Source organism: Apium graveolens, chromosome 11, assembly GCF_009905375.1.
Source record: "Apium graveolens cultivar Ventura chromosome 11, ASM990537v1, whole genome shotgun sequence".
Lineage (NCBI taxonomy): Eukaryota > Viridiplantae > Streptophyta > Magnoliopsida > Apiales > Apiaceae > Apium > Apium graveolens.
Genome location: NC_133657.1, coordinates 78660374 through 78672198, shown reverse-complemented (window position 1 = coordinate 78672198; position 11825 = coordinate 78660374).

The following is an 11825-nucleotide window of genomic DNA, read 5'->3' as shown; positions in this document are numbered from 1 at the left end:
GCACCTGAAGAAACTTATATGCACTCTTAACTGAATAAACTCCCGAATTCTCCAATCTCCAGTACATTACATCTTCATGACTTGCTGTATCCAAATGAACATCCAGAATTCGTTACTGATCCCTATTGTTAAAGATATCCCTGATGACATCAATATCTCATTCCCTCCTATCCACGCACATCAACGATGACACATAATTATGATCAATGGCTGGTGATACAGTCGTGATATATGGATTGTCCGCCACTGTCAACCAGGGTTGTCCTACAATCTTTATACTTTCTCCATTTCCCACTCTCCATCGAATCCCATCCAGGATCAAATATTTTGCCTCAAAGATACTTCTCCAAACGAAACTTGGATTAGATCCCAATGAGGAATTCAGAAAATCAGTATCAACGAAGTAACGTGCTTTGAACAACCTCGAAACCAGACTATCAGGATTAGCAATAAAGCGCCACCCTTGTTTGCCTAGCATTGCTAGGTTAAAATCCCTAAAATGCCGAAAACCCAAGCCACCTGCACTCTTATGCTTTGCCAGTCTTTCCCAGGCCATCCAGGTAATTCTTGACTTGTTCGTTTGATCAGAACTCCACCAGAACTTCGACAGAATTTTCTCTATATCCCTGGTGATTTCGAAAGGCAATAGAAACACACTCATATCATAGGATGGTAGAGTTTGTGCCACAGATTTAATCAAAGTCTCCTTTCCCGACCTGGACACATGCTTCCCAACCCAACTTCTTACCCTCGAATTAACCTTCTCCTTGAGAAAACCCAGAATTGTCGATTTGTTCCTTCCTATAATGTTGGGTAGACCCAAGTATTTGCACTGTGCATCAGCTTCATTCATCTGTAATACTTGACTGACCTGCACCCTGTTATACTGTATAACATTCGAACTGAATAATATCGATGATTTACCTCTGTTCACTTTCTGACCCGAAGCTTTTCCATAAATCTCAAGCAATTCCATAACTCTCCAAGCTTCTTTCGTATTAGCTTTACAGTAGAAATAACTGTCATCTGCAAACAACATGTGCGATATGACAGGTGCTCTACGACACACTTTAATACCATGAATCCATTGCTTTCGCTCATACTTATGAATTAGAGCAGAAAGCCCTTCAGCGCAAATGATAAAAAGATAAGGAGACAGGGGGTCTCCTTGTCTAATTCCTCGAGTAGGCCTTATCGGGCCCATAACATTCTCACCATGGACTATAGAATACTTCACCGTAGACACACATTGCAGAACTAGATAAACCCACCATTCTGAAAAACCCATTCTCAACAATATTGCTCTCAAAAAACTCCATTCAATGCGATCATAAGCCTTGCTCATGTCAAGCTTTAATGCCATAAACCCATCCTTACCAACTTTCTTACGCTTAAGATAGTGCATGATCTCATATGAAATCATAATGTTATCCGAGATTAGACGTCCCGGAATAAAAGCACTTTGACTATCCGAAACTACATGATCCAACACTTCCTTCAACCTGTTAGCCATCACTTTTGTAATTATCTTCATTAACACATTGCACAAAGCTATAGGCCTGAGCTCGCTTACTATGGTAGGATTCTTTTTCTTCGGAATTAAAACTAAGTTGGTAGCATTAAGATCAGAAATAATCTCACCAGTGCGAAAGAAATGTTTTGTCAATCTAATAATGTCATTCCCAACTATCTCCCAATAACGTTGGAAAAAAGCTGGTGTCATACCGTCGGGACCCGGCGCTTTATCATGATGCATTTGAAACAGAGCCGACTTAACCTCCTCCGAAGTGATTTCTCTAAGCAACTCCACGTTCTGAGTTTGACTAACTGTTTTCGGAACGCAGTCCATCACCTCCTCAGTACTAGTGTGACCAGCAGTGAACAGGCTTTCATAGTAGCTAGTGATATACTGTTGAAGTCCATTCTGCCAATCTAACCAATTCCCAGCGTCATCCTTTAGCTTCTGAATATGATTTGTGCGACGACGAATACTACAAGATGCATGAAAGTACTTCGTGTTTTTATCTCCCGACTGAAGCCACAACTGTTTTGACCTTTGTCTCCAGAATATTTCCTTTTGATCAAGAATCATAAACAACTTCTGCTTCATTTCCTTATACTTTTCAATAGACTGATCATCTCGAGCACCTCTAAGCTGCTTCAACATCGACTTGCATTCTTTAATCCTTTTGCTGAAGCACCCAGTGATTTCTCTACCCCAAACTTCTAGACTCTCACTACAGTGCCTTACCTTCTGTATTATACTCTGAGTCCCCCCAACCTCCCAATTATCCTTAACAATCTGAGCACAGAGCGGTTCTATTAACCAGGCATTTTCGAACTTAAAAAACCTCCTCTTTGTCCAAGTAGCAGCCCGTATCGGTTCCAAATAGATCGGACTATGGTCTGAAGGTGTTCCTTCCAGATTATATAATTTTGCCAACGGGAATAGCTGACACCAAGCAGTACTGGCCAATGCTCTGTCCAGTCTGATCTCCAGCCAATGAACAGTATTTCGACCCTTCTCCCAAGTGAAAGTGTGGCCAATTAACTCCAAATCTGTCAACTCCGCTTCCTCCAGCACATTGTTGAACCCATCAATTAAACTTTGAGGATATGCAGCTCCACCCTTTTTGTCATTCTGAGATACTGTATTATTCATGTCACCTATTACGCACCAGGGCAAATTAGAATCACGAGCTAAATTTCTCAAGAGATCCCAAGTTCTTCTTCTCAAATTCTGTTCGGTTCTCCATAAAAGCCAGTTAAGCGCCATGGTTGGACACCCTCCATGTGAATCTCGACATCTATATGATTATTAGATAAACTAATAAGATTTACCTGGTCAGCATCTCTCCACAACAAAGCCAAGCCACCACTACGCCCTTGAGCTTCAACTACCATTATCCCTTGAAACTTTAAACGAGATCGAACCCACTCCATCTTATCTTTGTTACTCAACATTTCACACAAGAACACAAACGAAGGCTTTTCTTGACGGACTAAGTCCTGTAGGAACTGTAACTTCCGGGGCGCCCCCATACCCTGGCAGTTCCAACTTATAATACTCATAATGATTGGCGGGCCTGCACAGCAGTACCCGCCATAAGCAAGTTTTTTTGGTTCTGTATTTCATGTTCTTGTGGGCTCAATATCATTTCCAACTCTGGGCTTTCTCTTATTTCTGGCCCATAAATATCCTCCACTCTGCGCTTTTTTGGGTCATTACTAGACATCTCCTTTGGGTCCACCATTAAATCTTTTCCATTTGTCGAGCTTTTATTCCCCTGACTTCTTGGTAACAAACTTTCAAACGTAACAATCTGTTTTCCCACTCCTCCTTGATCTACTCCCACAGATGACGTTGTTGTTTTCAAATTATCTCCCAAATCCATTCCTGAATCCCCGTGATTTATCACACTAGCGTTTGTTACGCTACCAGACCTATCTCCACCTTCCTCCACCGAGCTTTTCGCCGGAGTTTCACCTCCCGGTCGCAACCATTTGCTCCCCATTGTATGCATACGACGTCGTGGATCTGCACGCATCCAAGCACCAAATGGTTTTTCTATTCTATCCTCCGGGGTATCGAACAGCTTCTCACAGAACTTATCACTATGCCCTACCATGCCACAGATGAAACAAAAGGTCGGAATGCCTTCATACTTGAAGTTAACCCAACACCAATTTGTCTCGCTTCTCCTTAGCTTCATCCTTCTTTTGAGTGGTTTATCGAGATTAATCCCCACGCGAACTCGTAAGTATTCCCTCCACACACCAGTTAAATTGTTAGCATCAGATTCCACAAATTTCCCCACGTAATTGCCAATATCTGTAACCACTCTTTGTGACATAAAGTTACTTCCCATTCCATGTAGTTGAACCCAAATCTCCAGATTATTGATTGGCAGGGTACGTGGATTATCTCCTTCCTTCAGTCTTTCAAAAATTAGATGAAAACGCCCGAACGTCCATGGACTTCCATTACAGACTCTTGTGATATCCAACTCATGATAGAATTGAAAGATAAAACGATTAACATCTAGCTGCTTGACATACATTCCTTTACCCGGACGCCATAATGCGGCCATCTTGTGTTGCATGGCTTGGAAGTCAATTGATGAATCAGTCAAGAATCTGCCCACAAGACACCACCTGGTATCAATCTCACTCAATCCTCCATCCTCTTCCCCATAAGTAATGCCCCCAGTCTCCTCATCCTCCATAGAAATCATGGCAAACTCATCCTCCATCTCATCCATTGCAGAACGGTACCCAGCCATAAGAAAACAAATACGAAACTTTAACAAGAATAGAACAGACCTTTCAACAGATAAACATTCTCACCATGTCAATAGACAAGACTTATGTTTTAAGATAAACCAATGCACATATTTCATTTAACTATTTATTTAATAATTACACTTTTAAATAATATAAAAGTATATAAGTCGTTATATTCTTCCCCCATTAAAAAGATTCTGTACTTAGAATCTGACTTAACTAAACAAGTGGGGATATTTATCAAGCATATCTGACTCTAACTTCCAGGTAGACTCTCTACTCATGGATCTATTCAATGCATACTTATTAGGGATATAAACTCCTTCCTATGGACTCGCTTTCAACGATCCAGAATTAGGATCGATCATTCTACGCAGAATAAATTTGGATAAGAGCCCATTGGCGCCTAATCAAGGACTTGGTTCAATCAGATATATATTGCCTTAACATTGATATGTGGAACACATTGTATACACTTTGCAACTGCGGTGATAACATCAACTCATAGACAACTTTGCCTATATTGATTTATACTTCTAACGGTTCACTATATTTAGGACTCTACTTGTCCCTTCTATTCAAACTTAACCAATCTCTTTCCAAAATGAGTCATTTACCCGCACCAACGATCCTAATTCTATATCCATATTCTTTCGATGCAATTCCGTTTTCTTTCTTTTCCTATCCCGAGCCGTTTCAACTCTTTTCCGAATCAACACCACTACAGTCTTAATGTACTGAATTAGCTCAGGACTTAACAATATCTCTATTCCAACTTTCTCTCAATAGAGTGAGGATCCACGCTTATGTCCATACCAGACTTCGCAAGGTAGCATTCTCTTATCAACATGATAACTATTAGCATAGAATACTCAATCTTTAGTAGATGATTATCGCGGTTCACTTTTTAAACCCATCATATATATACTCTCCACACATCTTATATTGTCTAAATCATCTTCTCACTTTAACCCTCTGCCTAAGGGTGATAGGTAGTACTGATTTTCAATTTAATTTCCAACATCCGATCACTTCTTACTCATTTCCATTAGTTAAAGCTGGGAAATAATCTTATATACTAACTTCTCATCACCTTCAGATACTCAACTTCAATTCCCACAATTTCCAATTCCTTTACTGATTCCTTGGCAATCTTGCCTACATTTAATAATTTTTCCCTGCACGAGGCATAAGAATTACTACATTAACTTTACTTAAATGGTGGTTAATGAAATGCTCCAAATCTTTTGTTATTTTCAACCAAAATTCATATTTTAAAACTTAGCGTATAATTGCTTCCCTTCTAATCTTCATAGGGAAATCCTAGGTCGTTCTACACAGACTTCCTTAATCTTTGAGTAGTTGAGGATGTTATCAATAAATACAACTTGTTTATCCAAGTACTCCTCATACACCATGTTCCTTAAATTCTTAGAGATGACTCTTAACCTTATCACTCCACACGATATCTCCAACCTTGCAGTGCTTATAGCTCATCCTAATCGCAATCCTTGACATGCCCTCAGGCTGTATCTTAAGTCAATCCCGTAGAAATCACACATTCCTTGAATTAGGTCACATAAGTAATCAATCTTTTATATGGGTTACCTACTCTTATTTATCATTTATTAAACTCCCGATAATCAGTACACAATCTCATAATTTCATTCCTCTTTCCAGTAACATCACTAGTGCATCCCCGGAGAACTATATCTGGTATGCTCTCTTTTCATTCTAATAACTGTTACCATTATCAACTAATTATTTCGTTCCACTGGCCTCCGGAGACTCCAGGGCATTTATTATTACCCAACATTCTTCCAGCTTAAATATTCGCTTCTTCATATCTTTACAGATGGTGGATCTACCTTATATCCTGAGCTTATTACTTCTTTTCTCGTATGATTGGAAGAATTCCTTATATTGCTCCTGCCTCCAGAAACTTATCTTAGTATTGGCTTCTGTACACTTTACACTTCGCTTCTTCTCAAACCACTCCTAGTCATAACACAGGGCAACCAACTCAATCCTAAAATCACATCAAACCCTTCTAACTCGGAGGGTGTCAGATCAACTACAACTATATCCAACTTCTAAACCCTTGTGATGTAGTATCTTGAATAACCGTTCTACAACTCCTTGCAACATGCCCACTTTCTCCAAAATTGTAATACAAAACTCCTGGGTTACCTTTCGAGGCATAATGACCCTTATATCCATACTTGAAACATTTCACACTCTTTTTGCACGCACCACTGCGTCTCCTATCACAGGACTTGCAATCCACTACTCACTTGACTGACTGGGCTGGAGTGGGAGCAACTGAAGTAGCACTAGATCTATCTTGAAATAAACTCTATTTCCGGAATCTCTTACCCCTATTCCGGCCAAACCAATTCTCAAATCCCTGAGTGGATTCTTCTTGGTTTGCTTTATCCTTAACACCTTCCGACTTCCTTTTTTTATCACTTCCGTCCCTAACAGTCAACTTCTGCTCACCTTCCATTACCAGGGCGGCCTGAACCATAGAGGAGTATGTCTTGAGTTGCAATGCCACAACTCCTCTGCGAATTTCAGGCTTCCACCCTTGTTGGAACCTCCTTACCTTATGACTCTCCATACTTACATACTCTGGAACTAATCAGGCCAATTCTATAAACTTGGCCTCAATTCCAACACACTTCTTTCAACTTGTCTCAGTTCTATAAACTCAATTTTTCATTTGACCCCGCATACAATCTAGGAAATACCTTTCCAAAAACAACTCAATAAACCTAGCCCATGAAACAGGGCCTTCCCTTCTAACGCTCTGGTTGATTCCTACCAATAATTCACTTTATTCCTTAAAGAGTAATTTACATACTCGGTCTTAAAATTTTCACTTACTTGGACAAAATTGAAAGCTTTCTCCATCTCCTTCAACCATGCTCCAGCAGCTACTGGATTAGGTTCACCTTTAAACTTAGAAGGGTTAATATTATGAAAAGATTTGAAACTAACACTTCGGTTCACTCCTTGTTGTTGCTGCTGTAACAGTAATTACCGCCACTAAACATATTAGATTAACTGCAACTGTTGTTGCTACGGCTGGCGCAACAAATCTAGAATTTTTTTTATAGTTGGACCATTCGCAAAACTACTACTATTTTCTTTAGACTGGGTAGCTTTCTTAGGTGGCATTTTCCTGAGACATATAAATAAGTTTATTTAAAACATAACAAAACATTTAACAAAATATCACCGTTTTTAAATAGTACACCTGTATTAGGAAAATGCTGCCTAATAAATTACTCATGTCCTTAAAATCGGGGTCCATGTACAAAAGAAATCTAGATTAATAGCACTAGCAATCATAGCAACAATGACAGTAGCAGAATCAATAACAGTTCAGGAAAACTAAAATACAAGAGAACTAACACCATGGCATGACTCCTTAATACAACAGCAACTAACCACTTCCCGTCACTGCTCTATTACCTCATTAACACCAATCTGGTATACAATGAAACTTGGCCGGCTATAACAACCACCACTTACACAGAACCCACTAATAATTTAAGTCAAACTTAAGGAATGCTAGACTCCTCTAGGCACCATGGTCCAAATTTCAACCAACCATTCCTCCAGGGATAATTTCTTATCACCCTCCAGTCATTCATCAATCACTGAATTACTCTTCCTTCTCAGGGCGACTTCTGATCTCCTACCATTAACCTATCTTCCACAAAGTTAACTTTTCTAAAGCCGCAACCTTCAATATCGAATCATAAATCCTCTCTACTATTATCATTTCTGGGATAGCTAGAAATCTAATGTACATCTTATATTTCTTCCACACAGTCAACTCTCAACTATTTTCGATGACCAGGACTATCTAATCACAAAAGCTACTGACAATCCACTGCCTCGGGACTTCAAATAAAATCTCAAAGTCGAAGATTCAATAATACGGGGAGGACAGGAGAAGAAAATATAGGTATGACTGAGAGCAACCATACAAGTACATAAGATGGCCAGTCTTAGTACCATACGGTCACAACACATAACTTGGTGGTGTCCCACCAGACCCTTTTGTCACGTAGACAAATGGTCAATTCATATGCATTGTTTGTCCCAATCAACCGATAGAATCAACGAAACAAGAAACAACGTTTAGGCAAGAAACTCACAAATAGAAAAGAAAGAATCTGATTTGTAAGGAGATCAACAGAACCCTAAGTAGCTTACTTCGGGTTCACAACCTTCTTACAGGAAAATAAGCAACTTATAGAATAGGAAACAATTACTCTGGAAGCAAAATATATCTCAAGGAAGGAAATGAAAGAGTTCAAAGATATCACCTCCCGTTCTAATCCACCTTCACTACCAAACTTAGTCGTCATAGCAGCCCCTGACTATTATCATGCTATCCGAACTCACCAAGGTCACACAATCGGGCCAATAACATTTCTTGAGATAGAGAAGATAATATTTAAGAATAACGCTGGTGTCTTCTCGGCTGGCACAACAAGGGCCCGCTCAACGGTGAATTCTCGCAACCAGACTTGTGTTCTCGAGGGACAACTAGAAATCTCTATTGGATATTACTAATAATACCTATGCGAAGGAAACATACTCTAGGGTAGGGCAGTTCCAGTCAATCCTCAATAAACGTCAGGGTTACGCTTCCGAAATCGTTGACTTAACTTATAGACTCACTCCTCTGATTAAGTTGCTGACTCACATCTATCTACGAACCTTTCTTCACTCTTTTGACTCTACCCCTAACCTAAATCAGGGACTCAAACCTGTAGCTCTGATACCAACTGTGACGGCTTCAATCCCGGGGTCAGGAATTGACGTCATCAACCACAACCAGAAGATAAACAAACCAATAACAAGATATAACTACGACCCCTTTACCAAGATCTTTTCCAGGTTTAAGTATGACTTTGGTTACTCAACTAACACAACCCAAATTACCTTACACAATCCTGACCACTAATTCAATGCAGCAACTCAACAGACCTCATCTGGTCTGAACACAGCTACCTCAGAGGAGCCTGACAAGAAAGGAGCTGGAACTCTGCCCTGACTACCGCGCAAGAATCTCCTACGCATCTGCAATACATATGTAAAATACTCTGCAAGGGTGAGCAATCAATTGCTCAGCAGTACCACTATATGAATAACAAGTAGAACAGTTTAAAGTAAAGCAGTTACAGGTCCAGAATTCACAATTTTCTTAGAAAACAAGTAAACATTCATAAACTGGATATCAAAACTAGCATGCTTTTTAAAACAATAACGTCAGTAGTGTGCTGTGTAACAATACCAGAGTTCAATTTTAGCATGCTAGTCACATTTATAAAATCGCTGCATCAACTACTCATGCCCTTACGGGAATCACAAATCCAAATCAGATATGTAGCGGATATATGAAGACAGCTGATCAGGCTATCAACACCAGACAGCTCCAACTGCCATCTCATTCCCCTGTTCTGGAACTCAGAGACTAGCTAGGTCTCTGACCTGCTGGGCTAATCGGTTATACAGTACGCGCAACCGAATTAGCCTCTTACGCCACCTCAATAGGCCCACTCTGGCCCCAACGTATCCCATATCTGATCGTTTTATCCAGTTTTCAAATAGCACTTTTACCTATCTCTTTTTCAAAATCAATTTTGTCACAGCACACTATTCAAATCCTCTTTTCATTTAAATCACGTTTAGAGATAGGTATTTTCAGAAGTTACTTTTCCCCAAAACATAATTTAAAACAACATTTCAAATACGGGGGATACGTAACTTAAAATATTTCTGTTCCATTACGAAAGTAAAATATTTAGCTATCCATATGCACTGCACCATAAAAGAATGGTCAGAGGTACTTGCCTTGCAGAGCTTTACAACTATCACTGACTAATTTTGATAGACTTGAACGTTCGGGCTCTCATGGAAAAATGACTGTCTCACTAGAAGACAACCCTGCTTCGGAGCAATCTATCTCAAGATAGTATCCAGGACTCTCAGGGTTCTTTGCTTGGGAATCTCGAGGCACTTCCCGACTGATCACTAGATTATCTTAGTTCGATATCACTTCTTGAGTCCTTTGACTAAGACCTACAGAGCCGAAATACCCTACGTTAGACGTCTAGGTATGCTTGACATATCCTCGTTACCAATTCTACTCAAACGATAATAATCCCGACTCGCACTTATATGTACTATTATAATACGATAACACACACAATAACCAGGGTTCACGTTCTCGAAAATCGGTTCGGTGTTCGTTTCCAGAAAATACATATACTCGTAATTTTTACAAAATCAGGGTTATCGATGCTGCAAAATATTTCATCATATTGTACAATCAAGTTTCGTATAAAACACACACATATGTATATATAGCCACTCAACTTCAAAGATAATCATCGGATACGCTCCCGTATTTCTGTAGTTCAATTTCCCGGAAATCGGGCAGCGTCTCCTTTGTTTATCGGACTACCGGTCGAACCAATTCGACGTCAAATCACAAACACCACCAATCAATTCAGTCCAAACCAATCACGCAATTCACATTTCACAATTTCCCAACCACCGATTTAAATCAACTAATCATTATTATATCTTTTATTTTTATTCGTAGTTTTATATTTTGAAATATTAGGACTCAGAATTATATCATCACCGTCCACCGTCCACCGTCCGCTCGTCGAAATTCATCGCGGACGGAGGTAAAATCCGCGGGTACCCGATTAATTCGGGTTTCCGATGCGAACTCCAGCGATTAATAAAACTTTCTGCACGAGAATATTTTATTTCACGAAATCCAATCAAACAAATTTCCTGCAGATAATAATTAAGTTAATTAACAAAAAAGAAAACAACAGCACACGCGCCTCCCTACGCGCACAACACAGACACAATCAGAACAACAAAACGCAACCGGAAATCGGACAGGGGAAAACACAGGCGGCAATCAGAACAAGACCAGCACAACACAACCACACGCATACACATATAAACACATATATATACATAGGTAACAGTAACAGAGCACAAACAGAGAAACCAAAGCCGGCCGGAAACTCCGACGGTGGCTTACCGGAGCACGAAGCGAGCAACACCAGGATATAGGGGGTGAAAAGATTGAGGAATCGAGAGATTAAGGAAGGGAGATTTACAGGGATATTCAAGAGAGGACAGAGAGATGAATCGAGAGAGACGAGATCGAAATCGAGAGAGAGCAGAGAGGAGAGATTGATGTTGTTTTTGTTTTTAATAACAAAAATGCAGTTGAATTGCCACAACAGGGAAGCAAAACACATGTCCCCTTAAACTATAACAAATTGACACGTATATAATAGGATAATCACGAAAGTTCTGGCCCCGATTTTCTCCGATATTTGATTTTTTTAACGAATAATTTGCGGGCGATAAAATTCCGAAAATTTACTACACGAGTTTTAAAATTTTATAAATATCCCGGAGTTAATAAGGCATGAATTTCGTAAATTTTTAGATAATTTTGAAACACAACTTATACCCGCATTTAACAA